Source organism: Anopheles maculipalpis, chromosome 3RL, assembly GCF_943734695.1.
Source record: "Anopheles maculipalpis chromosome 3RL, idAnoMacuDA_375_x, whole genome shotgun sequence".
NCBI classification, from domain to species: Eukaryota; Metazoa; Arthropoda; class Insecta; order Diptera; family Culicidae; genus Anopheles; species Anopheles maculipalpis.
In genome coordinates, this window is record NC_064872.1 from 57782456 (window position 1) to 57795923 (window position 13468).

The 13468-nt window shown below is 41.0% G+C and overlaps 2 protein-coding genes across 4 annotated transcripts in view; both read left to right on the forward strand.

Moving 5' to 3' along the window:
* The window catches only part of LOC126563378 (programmed cell death 6-interacting protein), a 292351-nt gene extending 279651 nt beyond the window's left edge, over window positions 1–12700 (forward strand). Inside the window, exon 4 of one of the 2 annotated variants that reach the window (XM_050220014.1) lies at window positions 12689–12700. The gene's annotated coding sequence lies outside the window, so the exon portion shown is untranslated. The remainder of the gene's footprint in view (window positions 1–12688) is intronic. The other variant, XM_050220017.1, reaches the window with a different exon arrangement.
* The window catches only part of LOC126562266 (uncharacterized), a 472552-nt gene that overhangs the window by 44524 nt on the left and 414560 nt on the right, over window positions 1–13468 (forward strand). The gene's annotated exons all lie outside the window — the stretch shown is intronic.

Genomic DNA, 13468 nt, shown 5'->3' on the forward strand with positions numbered 1-13468 from the left:
TGTCGCGCTAAAGTCACCAGCCTTTTGTTGGTTTTTTTTTTTGGCAAACGAAACGTGTTGAGTACGTGATGAGCTTTATTATTTGCCAAAATTATACACCGAATAATGAGGAGCAGACTACATCACACCAGAAGAACTCCTATGTTTTGTAAGATCACATCGCACTTGAATTGCGCAGGTTTTACTTTTGATCTTTGGCATACGAATAAACTGAGCTCGTATCCAAACACGATTGCAATTATGTTGTTGCTGCTCGCCAGCAGCAAGCAAACCTAGAAACTAATGCGGTGGAAATCTATGAAGCGGTTGCTGTCGGCTTCTGTTACGTGTATGTGCAATGGATCGGGAGATCATGTTCGCTTTCAGTGCAAGGTTATGGTAAAGTGCGCAGGTGCGTTTGGCTGGTGTGAAGGCCACCAAATGCGGAAAAAGAAGAAAAAGTACATCTTACGGAAGTGGGAGATGTCTGAGCATGCTTGTGATGTTTGATGTTGTGGAATTTGATCTTTCTTTTATATGATTGTTGCTCATATTTTGCTGCCTGGCGCCGTGACTAGGATTGGTTTCAAGTAGCTTGTTGTATTACGATTAATGTGAGCAGTTCACTGAAAAAGCTCGCTTGAGGCATTCAAGCCGGTGCTTGCTTTCCTACAGATGAGCTAGTTCATGGACCCGTGTCGCAAATAAAAAAGCAGTAAATCGTTGAATTAGGACAGGAGCTGAATGTTAAGATTTTAAACATATGCTGATACATTTTATTTAATTTTGCCATGTCCATGTATAAGCATGACCATGTGTTTACCATTGCGAGAGATATGCAGCCTAAGACTGGTACTTTGTGTTTGGAAAATGTTATAAGTACCTGTCGTCCATTAGCTCACAGCGGTGAGTTGAATGCTTGGACAAGATAAGTATTTTATAACACAAAACTAATTTTAGAATTGATGCAAAATGAAGTAACACGTGCAATCATTTCGTCTTTAATTTTGTAGGATTGTTAGCAATTTTTCGTTCGAATTTAAGCGTTGATTAATTGATAAAGATCTTGATCAGGCATCACAGCGCGATCTTGTACCATTGTTTGTCATGTTTTGTGAAATTTTGTGCATCAGGTCATGCATCGAAAAAGACAAGCGTTTTTGGATGCGGCACAGATACAGTAACCGTGTAAGCCCTAATTTTACGGTCTTTAAATGTCAATGTAACCCCACATAGACCACCCAATCGGTCACGATCATCATCACTCTTTAAGCATCGGTTTAAATCATCTCTCTACTACCCGAGACCGTGCTTCAAGTTGCAACAGTGATTGATAAATTTCGCTCCTTTCGCAAAGGGAAGATTCACTTTTCAACAGTACCTGTTCTACCTGCCGCATGATTTGTCAGCTTTTTGTTGATTTTAAATGCAAATTAGGCGGCTATCTTTCAATAGTGCATACAAGAGCTTGGTGTTTTATCATGCCTAAGTTCGTGCGTCCAGTGCTGCGTTCACCTGCGTATGCGCTGCTGTAGGAGATGTGGGTTATGGATTTTGAAATAAATCAAATGAGTTCGATGTTCCCAGCACGGATTGAGCAGAACCTGATCCTGCCTAGCGACCGGCGTACACAACCGGCGGTGACGTATGGTGTGGTGCGTCTTCAGCCTAACCACGGGACTTCGGAGCGATAGTGTCGACTTATTAGCATAAAAAGCGGGTCACAGCACGATCATCCACAGATTCCTTGGTTCCTTTTTTTTGTGGCTTGACATTTTTGTTTGTGCGTGCGTGTGTTGAGCCAGAAGTCCGAGTTTCTTTTCTTTCTTATCGAAACACATGCCGAAACGAGTTGTTGGCGGATGTCGTCGGTTTAGATTTTCACACTAGAAAGCGAGTGTTGAAATGAAATCGAAATCGAACTCGTCTTCTGGAACGTCTCGAACACCATTTTCGTCGGGGTTTTTTTTTCGGACACAGCTGGGGCTCTTTTGACTTAAATTTAGTTTAGATGTTCCCTCATATTGTTGGAGAAAAAGGATTTCATGAGATTGCAAAATAGCCGAGGATCGAATATGCCACTAGCGGCAGGATGTCGTTGAACTTTTCGTCGTGATTTTTTTTTTTTGTTGGCCATTTAGAAATAGACAACTTTATGTTGTCTTGTTAGACATTCTCCATCAAATCTTTCGCAAATAAACGAAACAAAAGGAACCGAAGTAGAAGCATAAATTAATTTTCCATGTTCCAGACAAAACGCTCAAGGTTGTTTAAATGTGTTCATTCACTTTAGCCTGGGAACCAGATGATAAAGAAGAAGCATCCTGAAAAGTTCATCGAGCATCAAGCCCCGTCGACGGCTACGGGGCTTTAGTAAGGGAATCGATTGTGAATCGATGGCAAACGCCCCAACGTTTCATGGGGACTTTCTCGAAAGGAAAGTGGATGATTCCTGTCCGCAGTAGGAACAGATCTCTTCCCGTGGAGGTAAGGTTAAAGGTTAGAGCCCATCAATGTCCGATCGTGACGAGCAAGGTGACGTTGGTGTACGATCAAGTAAATACCGGAGCGGCTTAAGCGATGAATAATGCTTTGCCATGCCAGCCCCTTGCACGATGCGGGCGTTGTTGCAGTAGTACCCTGAAGGACAATGATCTTAAAGGGAGTGTAAGGGTCGCGTACGGTCATTGCAAAGAAAGTTTTGCCAACATCAAAAGGGAAGCGAAACGAATGGGAGCTGTCGGTACGGTAAAAATAGCACCTTTTCCTTCTTACTTGTTGTGAGTTTGATGCGAAAAATAGAGCTATATTGCTACGGGGTTGTGTCCATGCTGGCTCTATCTCACTTTGCAATCATGTCGTTATGATGCCAATAGATAAAACACACATTATATTGAAATAGAAAGAGGAATGAGACACTTTTCTTCACCTCAAATGACATTTTTGGCTGCACAATAGAAAATGACATTTCGTTTATGGAACCAACCGAATACATCACCGCGGACAGTCTTGAAGTGTACCCTAATTTTGTGCTTCACATGATGAACGTTTGTGTCGTTGTGACAAGGTCGCCTCACACTATTGCGCTACTAATTTGCGTATTATGATGATCCCGTTTATGACACGAAAAACGGTAGCAGTACGACGGCATTGACGAAATATCGCTTTTTATTGTTTTCACACACCGATAAAAAAAGGAGCTCGAACGACGAAGATGATCCATTTGGGACGTGTTTTTGACATTTCAGAGGCCTTGGTGGCTCAATTTGCAACAGCTTTTGTTGTGTGGTGGTTTGAAGTGAAGAAGCGCTTAATTTGGCTGATGAATGGATCTAAATGCATGATACAATTAACAGATTTGTCTACTGAAAGCATTGGGAAGGTGTCATTACAGCTGTCTGTTCTGAAATAAATATTATTACACTTTATGGGATTTTATTTTGGTTTTAGGAAAATCTTTATGAGGTAATTTTTATGGTATTTATGATTTCCACTGCCTTAAACAAAATTTAGTAATAAAGAACGTCACATATACCTTTTATTGTACAGGAATCTGTTGACATTTGCACCCTACTATAAGTAATCGATTAGGTGGATAGGTTTCACGTTTCAACCATAAATGGCAGTCTTGCACCTTACGAAATTGTCGTGTATAAGAAGAAACTTAGTACACTGACTGTGCAATATGAATGATAAACGGTAAATTTCTGCACAAGTAATTGAAGTGCAAGTAAAAAAACTGGTTTTACAGGGTTTTCAACTAAATTTTAATAGCTGCTTAGGTAAAAGACTACAAAATAAAGAAAATTTAATCATTTAAAACAAAGACACAAAGTACAGGAAGATTGATTTACCTTCCTGTTTATTCGAATTATTTGAAATAGCAACCATCGGCATCGATGGGGACCTCGATCCAGCGCCGAAATCTAGATCAAATCCTGGCCTTAAAAACGGATTTAATTTTCTTCACTAATACCACCTTGATGTTAGTGTCACGTTCAACTGCGGCTCAAATAAAATAGTTCAGAAGCTTAAGATCCAGCGAGTTAGGAGGCCACATATTCGGAAGATGTGGAATCCTGCTGAAACACATATGGCCGATCATTGGTCAATACATGTATTTTCAGGGGTTCAAAGGACATTGCGCATACTCTTTGTGACTTACCATCGCGAATCATCATTATACACGCTATGGTTTTTCACAATTCGGGCGTTTAAAACATTTTTGTTAATTTTAAAAAATGTACAGCTAGTTGTACACTGCACTAGCTTTCGAGCGACGTATGGCTTGTGTTGGTACAACAAGTTAAAAATTATTAGCAGAGCCGTAACTGTCAAATTGGGTTTAAACATCATGTATGGTGTCCTGAATATTGGGATTGTCTTGTAGAAACAAGACAAGTTCCTGATGAGACTTGATGCTTACCAATGAACGAAGACATCCTTCACGCAATAACAAGAATATAATATTCTCTCACGTTGTCACGACAAGACAAGGTGTCGCTGCTTGAAAATATTATTTTTAACATTATCAAAATAACCAACTTGATAGATACAAGGGGTATAAACTCCAATTTATCAGAATAACCTTAGTTGCATTTGACTTTGAGTGTTCTTTTTGTACTTAAATATATGTACAAAAAATATAACAAAAATGTAAAAATGCGTACAAATATATGAGGTACTGCAAGAAAAATTAAAAAAAGGAAATTTAAAAGCGAATGAAGAAGAAACTATCTTGTTCCTTAGTTTAGTAAATCTACACTTAATGTACCTTCTTTTAGGCCAAATAATCATGTCTCCCTTAAACAATCATTGAATAAACTAATTTGGTGTTTACTTTTATTTGAATTTGTATATTGTTTTAGAACTTTCTTCATACTCAATCGATGGTAATACAATTAACAGAGCTATCAACTTGACCTTCCATTACGCAATAGTAGTTTTTTCGTGTACAACCCTACCACACTCTCCCTTTTTTTCCGGAAACTATCGTACCAGCATGATCAATGGCGGCACGCGCCGCACGCTGCATAATGATCGATTGAGTCTAACCCACCCGACACGATTAGGTGCCAGGAGTGGGCCGATCGTACCTGGAAGGGACAAGGAAAAGAAAGAACCCGTGCGTGATGAAATTATGATCACGATGACCAGCCAGCTGTCTAGCAGTTCAACAACAACTCAACATTTATTCCCTTCCGTTCAATCGCCCTCGGGATTAAATCGATCTTTGAACGTGCGCGCACGCAGAGGGAACCGAGCGAGAGGGTGAGTGAGCCCTTTCCGTTGGATAAATTGAACGATCCCCAGCCCAGGATCGGGAACGGTGCATGCAATAACCATCTCAGTATCCTCTCGAGTGTACACGGTGTAACGATATTTGTACCGGAGCGAGGCTCTGTCGAATGATGATTAATGGAGATCAGTGAGCAAATGGAGCGTGTGGCCAGTTTTGCTCCGGAACCGGTGAGACGTTCGGTTTGAAATCCGGATGATGGCCGATGGGGCGCATACGAAGGGCGGGCAAGGGATCGTAATGATAGAGTGTTCCTAGGGCGTCCGGATACACCTTGGCCGTCTGGGGTGAGATTGAGCTTGTGGGCTTCTGTGCATCGCAACACTTTAGTGTGTCGTCGTCCCGTGGTTGGATGTTGGGTATTTGATAGATTATGGGAGCGTCGGACAATCGAAGTTGATTGTAGGTTTATCGGGCGTTGTTGTGCCCGCAAACAGTTCCAGCCACGGGTGTTCGATTGGTCGTCAATTAATAAGGCAATGGAGGAGGACAGCTGCACGATGATGGCAAACGCTTGTTTGATCGTGAATGATCGTACTGCGTGTCGCGTGTCCAGAAAGTAGTGGTTTATTTGGGACGGTTGGGCTTAGTTAGAAGGCTGAGGGATGAAAGCGAAGTACACAAATTTCTTTCATCGACCTTCCAGGAGGGTTGATGATTACTATATCGTACAAGACTACTATTAATTGAACAAGAGATGTATTGTGGTGTATTATCAAATTAGCATGCCGTTTATTGGTTTGATATTAATACGCACATTGTAAGAAATTTGGTGCCGTGACCAGGATGTTTTTAAATAAAAGAATATATGCCTATTTTTGACGAGCCGTCCTGGGTCCGATAATTTCGTTTAGTTGTGAAATGCAGCATACCCATTCTTTCGTTCGAATGACCTTTTGTTTGAGGAATTGTAGCACAAACGTGATGCAAATGCCACTTTTCACTGCAGAAAACTATCATCCTATAATTTTCTCATTAAAAAAAAATCTATTCCCAATTAAGTATCCCGTTAGAGCAGAGCGCACCGCTGCATATGCAAATCATATTCCTTTTGCATTCATGTTTGTCAACCATCGCTCCCCCCAAAGCTACGAGTGAAGGTCGCTGATGCATCTTTTAAAAGTCAACAAACTCGCAACGTGTCTATCGCAGTCTTTGCCCGATTAAAATTATAGTCAATCGAGCATTTGCGAAACTGTGCCACAACGAAAGCAACGCCCAATGTTCACTAATTTATCTTGACCAGTTGCTTCACACCGTTGTGTTGGGTCTGATATTTTTAGCATCGTTTCGCGTGCGTGAAATAGAAACACGATGCAGGTTAATGTCACCGTGATGCATCTTTGCGGCTATTTTTTTTCTAATTCGATTTGAATCGATTGATTTTTTAAACGAAAACAAAAAAAAACGTTCAAAACAGAATTTGAAATAAATTTCTTTGTTTTATAGCTAGCTCTTCTTTGTGAGCACATTTTTTGCTCGTTCAAAGAAAGCTCCCGATGCTTCTCAAAGAGCAAATGAAAGTGAACGTTCTCACGCCTGAGGAGTCCATCGAAAGAGCAAGTGGAAAACCCACGAGTAAAGATGAACATCCGATGAGAGCGAGAGTGATCGTGTTCATTTGATGATCGGATGGAAGATCGAATAAAATTTTCTGCTTGATCTTTTTTGGTTCATTTGCGAAGGATTCATTTCAAAATGAACTATTTAAATTATTATTTTGTATATTAAAAATTATTTTCAATTTTTAATACGTCAAAAAACAAACCATTTTAAATTTTTGTTATTTTTAAGTAGTTAAATTTAGTTAAATGTTTAAATATTTTTATACAACTTGTGGTACATTCAAATAATTTTCTTCTTGTCAATTAATTGATTAACATTTCCACTCGTCGTTTTCCTGCCAGACACCTTCCAGAACTTAACCAGACCAACCAGAATGAACGTTTTGCATGCATGCATTCATCGTGCCGGATCAGCTTAAACCGCATCGGCGAAAGCTTCACTCTCGCAACACCTCAAAAACCAAATAAGAGTGAGAGTGTGTTCATAATGCCTGCTCCCGCTACGATAATATCCCCCCGGATGGCTTCACACAAGCTTTCGCGGTCGGGAAGCTTCTGCTCCGCATCGCAACCGACTCTCCAAACCAAATTGCCTACACTCACCTTACTCTCGGCGCTGTTGGCCGGGGCACCTAAAGGTCGGACGCTGCTTTTATAAAAATTTGTTTCACCAACCGACCGGCAGCTCAAACGATCACGGACTGTCCAGCGAGACAGACGCGCGCCAGCGTTTCTCAGTCAGCGTCGAAAGGTATAGTAATCGGTTTCCTGTAACGGTGATGTGACACAGTGTCTCAGTGCATAACGTTTCCGTGTGGCTACCAAGTTGACCGTTGCTTCAGGGGTTTTTTTTGTGCTTTTTTTTGTTGCCGGTTTGTGGTGCTGCGATTTGCCACTTTATTTTACACACAAATTCGTAAGGTCATGCATTGACCGGAGTTGGCGCGGAATAGCCCCGGGGGCGATTCGTGACGCGGCATGATCGATTCTGCAAGCTTCACACCGTCCTGGGACAGTGTCTGCCGACACATACGCTTCCATACGCCGGCCAGTTATAGCGAGTGAGAGTGAAAGTAGCGAATGGGCGAAAATTCGCATCAGAAAATCGAATTGTATGAAATGTATTTAACAACAGAAAAAGTTGAAAAAAATAATGCGAAAACTTCTCTGAAAAAAAAAGAGATGGTACTAAGTGTTTCCTACGTGCGTATGTGTGCGTGTTTGTGTGGATAGGTGCGTGTGCATTTAGAGTTGAGAGCTGCTAAAGGGAAGCGAAAATTAAGACGAATTTTTCCAACCTTCTCTTTAAGTGCAAATATGGTCCTCCCAGGTCCAGGAGTAACAGTGATACTGAAGTTCCCACAGAAGCGTTTCCCTGCCTTGGTGGGACAAAAAATTGCCTACGAAATGAATCGAACGTGCGGAGGGAAAAAATAGCAAAACAAGGAAGATTGATTGAATTTTCGGCATGCATGCGTGTGATGTTTCTCCGTTCACGGTGATCCTGTTTCTTAGTGGCAGCGTTAACAACAACAAAAAAAAACAAACTTCCAAGTGGCCAAGATTGTGAGTTAAACGAAGATAAACGTGCGAAACTGAAGAAGCCAATGTACCAGTGCCGTGAGAACGAGAGAAAGCTCTATCACACAATAAGCGACGAACTTCCGCCCGAGGATGGAACGAGCAGCAAAAATTGTGTTTTTATTTGCTAGACAATTCGCGTTAAGACAGTTAGAAGCTTTCCATTGCCCGGTACAAAAATAGTGCGCAAATTGGTAAAGTTAGTCCAAGTACATGTGACATCTAACTTGTGCGAAATAAATACAGCCAAATGTTCGTGACATGACTAATTAGTTAGCGGTGAGTAGACATTCCACAAGTGGATGTTAATCGTACGAAACAATTTCACCTGCACCGTTGTAGTTTGACCGAGTGCTGTTGCCAAAAGGTGCTGTACAGAAAGGAAGAAACAGTTCAAAATCGTGACCGGATGATCAACGAAATCACAGAATCACAAGTGCTGAGTGTGTATGTTTATGTAAAGCTTAAGTGGGAAAACATTACTTAAACCTCGTCGTACATTCGCAATTGTTAGGGCTTAGTAAGTGAATCGAAATAAAAAATGCAGACGATTTCAATATTTCGATTCGAAAGACTTCAATCGAAACAGGACACGAACCCCTTTTCGAGCAACTGTAATGTGCACGTACTGTTGATTGTATTAAGTGATTTTGTTTGAGGAGTTGTGATCTAGATTTTACGCTAAAGTGATTGTTTTACCCTTCTTACAGCTCCGTTTACAGGTTGCCGTTCGGCGTCGGGAGGAATAGTAACTTTCTTTGGTGTAGTGTTTGTGTGAGAGTGCATTTGGAAAGAGTGTTCACACTTTACCAGTGTCCAGTGACTTAAGCTTCTGTAAGCTTGACAGTATTCGAGACATTCCGGGTTCTTCTTATCTCACCACGATGAGATTGTTCGTTTTGGTAAGTTTTGATTAATTTTTAGATTTTTGTTGTTGTGTCTTTAATATTAATTTACTTGAAAAATTTCAAAACACTTCCACTGGCGACGTAATCGAACGCACCTCACGTACCACATTCGGTTGTTTTTGTTTACTAACATCACCTATTCGACCACATTTGCACATTAGAAAGATGCATCAGCAGCTTACACGTTTCCAAATCTGAGCACGTTTTCTTCACGCCCACCTTGTTCGATCACACGCACGCACGCAAACTCATTTCCATTGGAGGAACTTTGTGAGGAACCGAAATGGGGAGCGTAATTCCGTAATGATGGTTGGATGGATGTGCGGAATTGCTCAACGAAGACGCACTGAGGTCGTCCGCGGGTGCTGCGCGCACGGTGTTCGAATTTATAGCTTCATTACACAACGCGAGTTTTGTGTTTGCTGATGAGTGATTGCAGTGGGTCGCGATCGCGTTGTGGTCATTCGATGTGAATAAGTGAGTTGTCGTTGCTGCTCTATCGCATTTTTTTCTGTTTGGTAAAAATACTTTTCCCTCCAAAACATGCTTTTTCGTGTGTCTGTTCGCCTACGGGTTTGAGTTGAGGCTTGTCGGGCAGATCATGCAAAGTGACACCATTTTCACTTTCGTTTCAGACATTGATGCTTCCAAATTAATCATTTTTCAATTTTGAATAATGGCGAAGAAAGTGGGGAATTTTTCTTCCATAACATTTGTCAAAAATTCAACAAAAATGTATTTTGGGTAACCTCTGGAAAAGCTTTAAATATAAACAGAAATCGTTACTTCATACTTATTGAATTGGTCACTTTTTTAACACAGAAATTGTTCTGTGTAAAGTGCCAAACATGGTTGAAACATGTGTGAAAAAGCTTTTTCCAGCAGATTGAAACGGGCGTAATGGAACATACTTTACTTGAAGGATACGATCGCTCCAGGGCATTCCTTTAGTCAATCATTGCCCTCGTGTTTTTGTTTTGTACGTTCGCAACAACTGATTGATAGGTTTTGTTTATTTTTTTATTACCCCCTGTGTGACTTGTGCCGAAAGTTTCTCTCGGAAAAGGTGAAATGCGTAAATGTATCAATCTTCTCCTGCGCATGATGGTCATTTAAATGGATCATATTTTCACAACGATGACGAAGGTGTTTCTTTTAGCCTTTAATGCCTTTTGAAAATCCCAAAAAAAAAGTAAAATAAATCAACAAACATATGAAAGCAAAGGGCTCCCAACGCTGCTGATTCATGCAGGATGTAAAATAGGGTGTGTGTTTGTCTGTGCGCTTGTGCAAATGAACGCAATATCACTTTCCAGATCAGTGAAATGGGTGAGCCTTGGGAGGATGGTAAACCGTAATTACAGCAGTCGCAACGAGAAATACAAGTTTTGCATCCAGATCGACCATCCGTTATGTTGAGTTACGGGTTTCTTTCACTTTCGATGCTAGTGTATGATGTATTATGCACTAATATGGTCCGTTTCTCGACGAGGTGTGCTGTAATTTACTCTTTCTAGGACAGTGATTAATCATTTTTTATCGAAAAACGTTTGCAAAGATTTTTAAATAATATTGAAAGAAGGAGTAATGCATTGGGACAGTTGTAAAAAACGAGAGACTTCAATGCCTACGGAAACGAACCTGATTAATAATTTGATTTTCAATATGTTTATTTGAAATTAAAATCTAATAGCTTTATTTGGAAAGAACATTCTTGGAAGATTATAAACCATAAACTTTAATAGCTCGTTGTTAAAATAAAAACTATTTTGTTGTACAAAAGTAATAGATAAAAAAAAATTATTTGAAAAACTATATCAAATTGTTATGTGAGGTAGCTGAAAATTAATCAAATAATTAAATTACATTAAATTATCTACACTTTCTATCTACTCTACGCAATAAATTGTCGAGCTAACAAGATTTCTTTTCTATCAAACAGACACGTTTAATTTCTTCAAACAATAATTAGAAAATTCATTCATAACATCATTTTGTGCGACACTCTTGTCGCCTACTTCACACAATCGGATTACGGCGCATTCGGTCAAAACGTTACAGCAGGCAGGGTAGGAAGCAACGCAGGGTCCGTTAAGGTGGAAGAGCGAAATTTAGAAAGTATTTCACCATCGGAATCTGCAGTCACCTGTCGCGCTGGTTCATCTTCCAAACCATCAGCACCAGCAGCAACAGCAGCAGCCGTGAGAGAAATCTTACCATGACCTCAGCATCCGTCCGCCACGGTCTCGGTCGTGGTCCATCCCCAAAATGCTGATTTATTTATTTATTTACATTTTTTCCTCCCCATCGGTTGGCCAGCGGCAGAAACAAAAACCTAAAAAAAAGCCAACCGATCACGGCATGGGAAGTCAATTGTGCTTTTTTTTTTGTTTTTCCCTGTGTTTGTGTTTCGATTGCGTCGTGGTCGTGGTGCTCTGTGTCGGTTCGCAGAGACACTCTTCAATGATGATGCAGTGTCAATGAGGTTCGGTGGTTGCTCCCTCAAGGCTCGATCTACGCATTTGTCAACTGCGTGCCATCGTGTGCGGTCAGGTGTGTCACGCACCTGGCTCTGGACCAGGAGTGCGTACAAGCAGGAGAAATTATTACAGCGCGCCAACACGGTGGAAGCGGCTTGTATCAATATTTACCTACACCACGCGCCAACCATTGACCGTTTTACTCTCCTCGCTCCGGCTTATCGATATGACACGGGAGACGATGGGATGCGAGAAGCATTGATTTCTTTTCCGAGATGGTTGAGACGTAAAGTTTCACTTTTTTTGCTCCCTCTGGACAGCGGCTGGCGGAGGGGTTAATTTCTAGCTATAGGGATTCCGTTTCACCGATTTGTCATCGCCAAAATCAAGCATTTCACTGAACTTTTGAGCGATTGCAAGCGAAAAGACCGGAAAGGGAATCTTTCTGCGTTTCTTCGTACATCGATACTATATTACCTTGGCATTGCAAGCCGAAACTTCCGGGTTAGATTGCATTCCATCCATGAACGGGAAAAACACACGCGCACAAACAATACACAAACAAAGATAAGCGCGCGGGAAATAAAAGAAATGCTCCTACTCCACCTAACCAAAAAGCAAGATGTGTGTGTAGAGAGAGAGAGAGAGAGAGAGAGAGAGGGAGGGAGAGAAGGAGAGAGAGAGAGTGAAGTAAACTAGCGTACAAACTAATCTGCACTGCGTGATTCCATTTGCGGTGAAGTGCAGATGTGCATTCACACTACATTTCCTCCGGGTGTGTTTAGATAAAGCAGCAAACGAAGCAAGGCAGCATCCGCCGCAGTTGTACCGGTCTTTGCAACCAATTATCCAGCGGAAAAAGGCCGGTAACGTAAGACCCATTACGGCGGGAATGGTTTGTTTAGGTAAGATGTCGAACGGAACTAGAGCATGGAGTTGGTTCGTTAGCAGCCATTATACTTCTTAAAGAGTAATGAGTGGGCTGGTGCCAGTTCCGAGACTTAAAGCAGAGATTAGGCGAGTTTAAATGTTTAAATGTGAGCTTCGACTAAAGCACTTCGAGAGCTTTGAATGTCATTCGTGGTCAGTGTTAATTGATTATTTGTAATTCTGGTAACTTGGTGGCTATCCTAGCTGTCAGCTTCGTTTGATCATTGTAAAGAAGATTAGGATTATATTTATTTTTACTAAAACAGCTGAATTTTTCTTTGCTTTTCTCTAACTTATTAATTTTTTTCAATGATATTACCTCTGTTGGGGAGGGCTAACCAAATAAGCGTCTTGCTCTTTGTTTGTAATTTCTTGCCGGAGAGAAAATGTTGCAACTGTAGTGCGAAAAGTAAAAGAAAAATAGCAAAAAAAAGGTGTTGGCGTTGATTTACATAATTTCCATTTTCCACACGTTCCGGTCGCTTTGGATGATTCGTGTTTTTTTCCCACGAAACTCCCATGAGGGTTTTCCATTCGTGCCACTTTAGCAGCAACAGTTGCCATTGATGAACACGTGCACAGATTGGTGTAAGCTGGTTGGGTTTCCGGTTTTCTTTCTGCACCGGCAGCTGGTAGCAGAAGCAGCTGACGTTATCAGCGAGCTATTTTCTGTTATACCATTGATAGCGCTTGAGAGTGTTGGAGTTTGATGAAAGTATTTGAGCC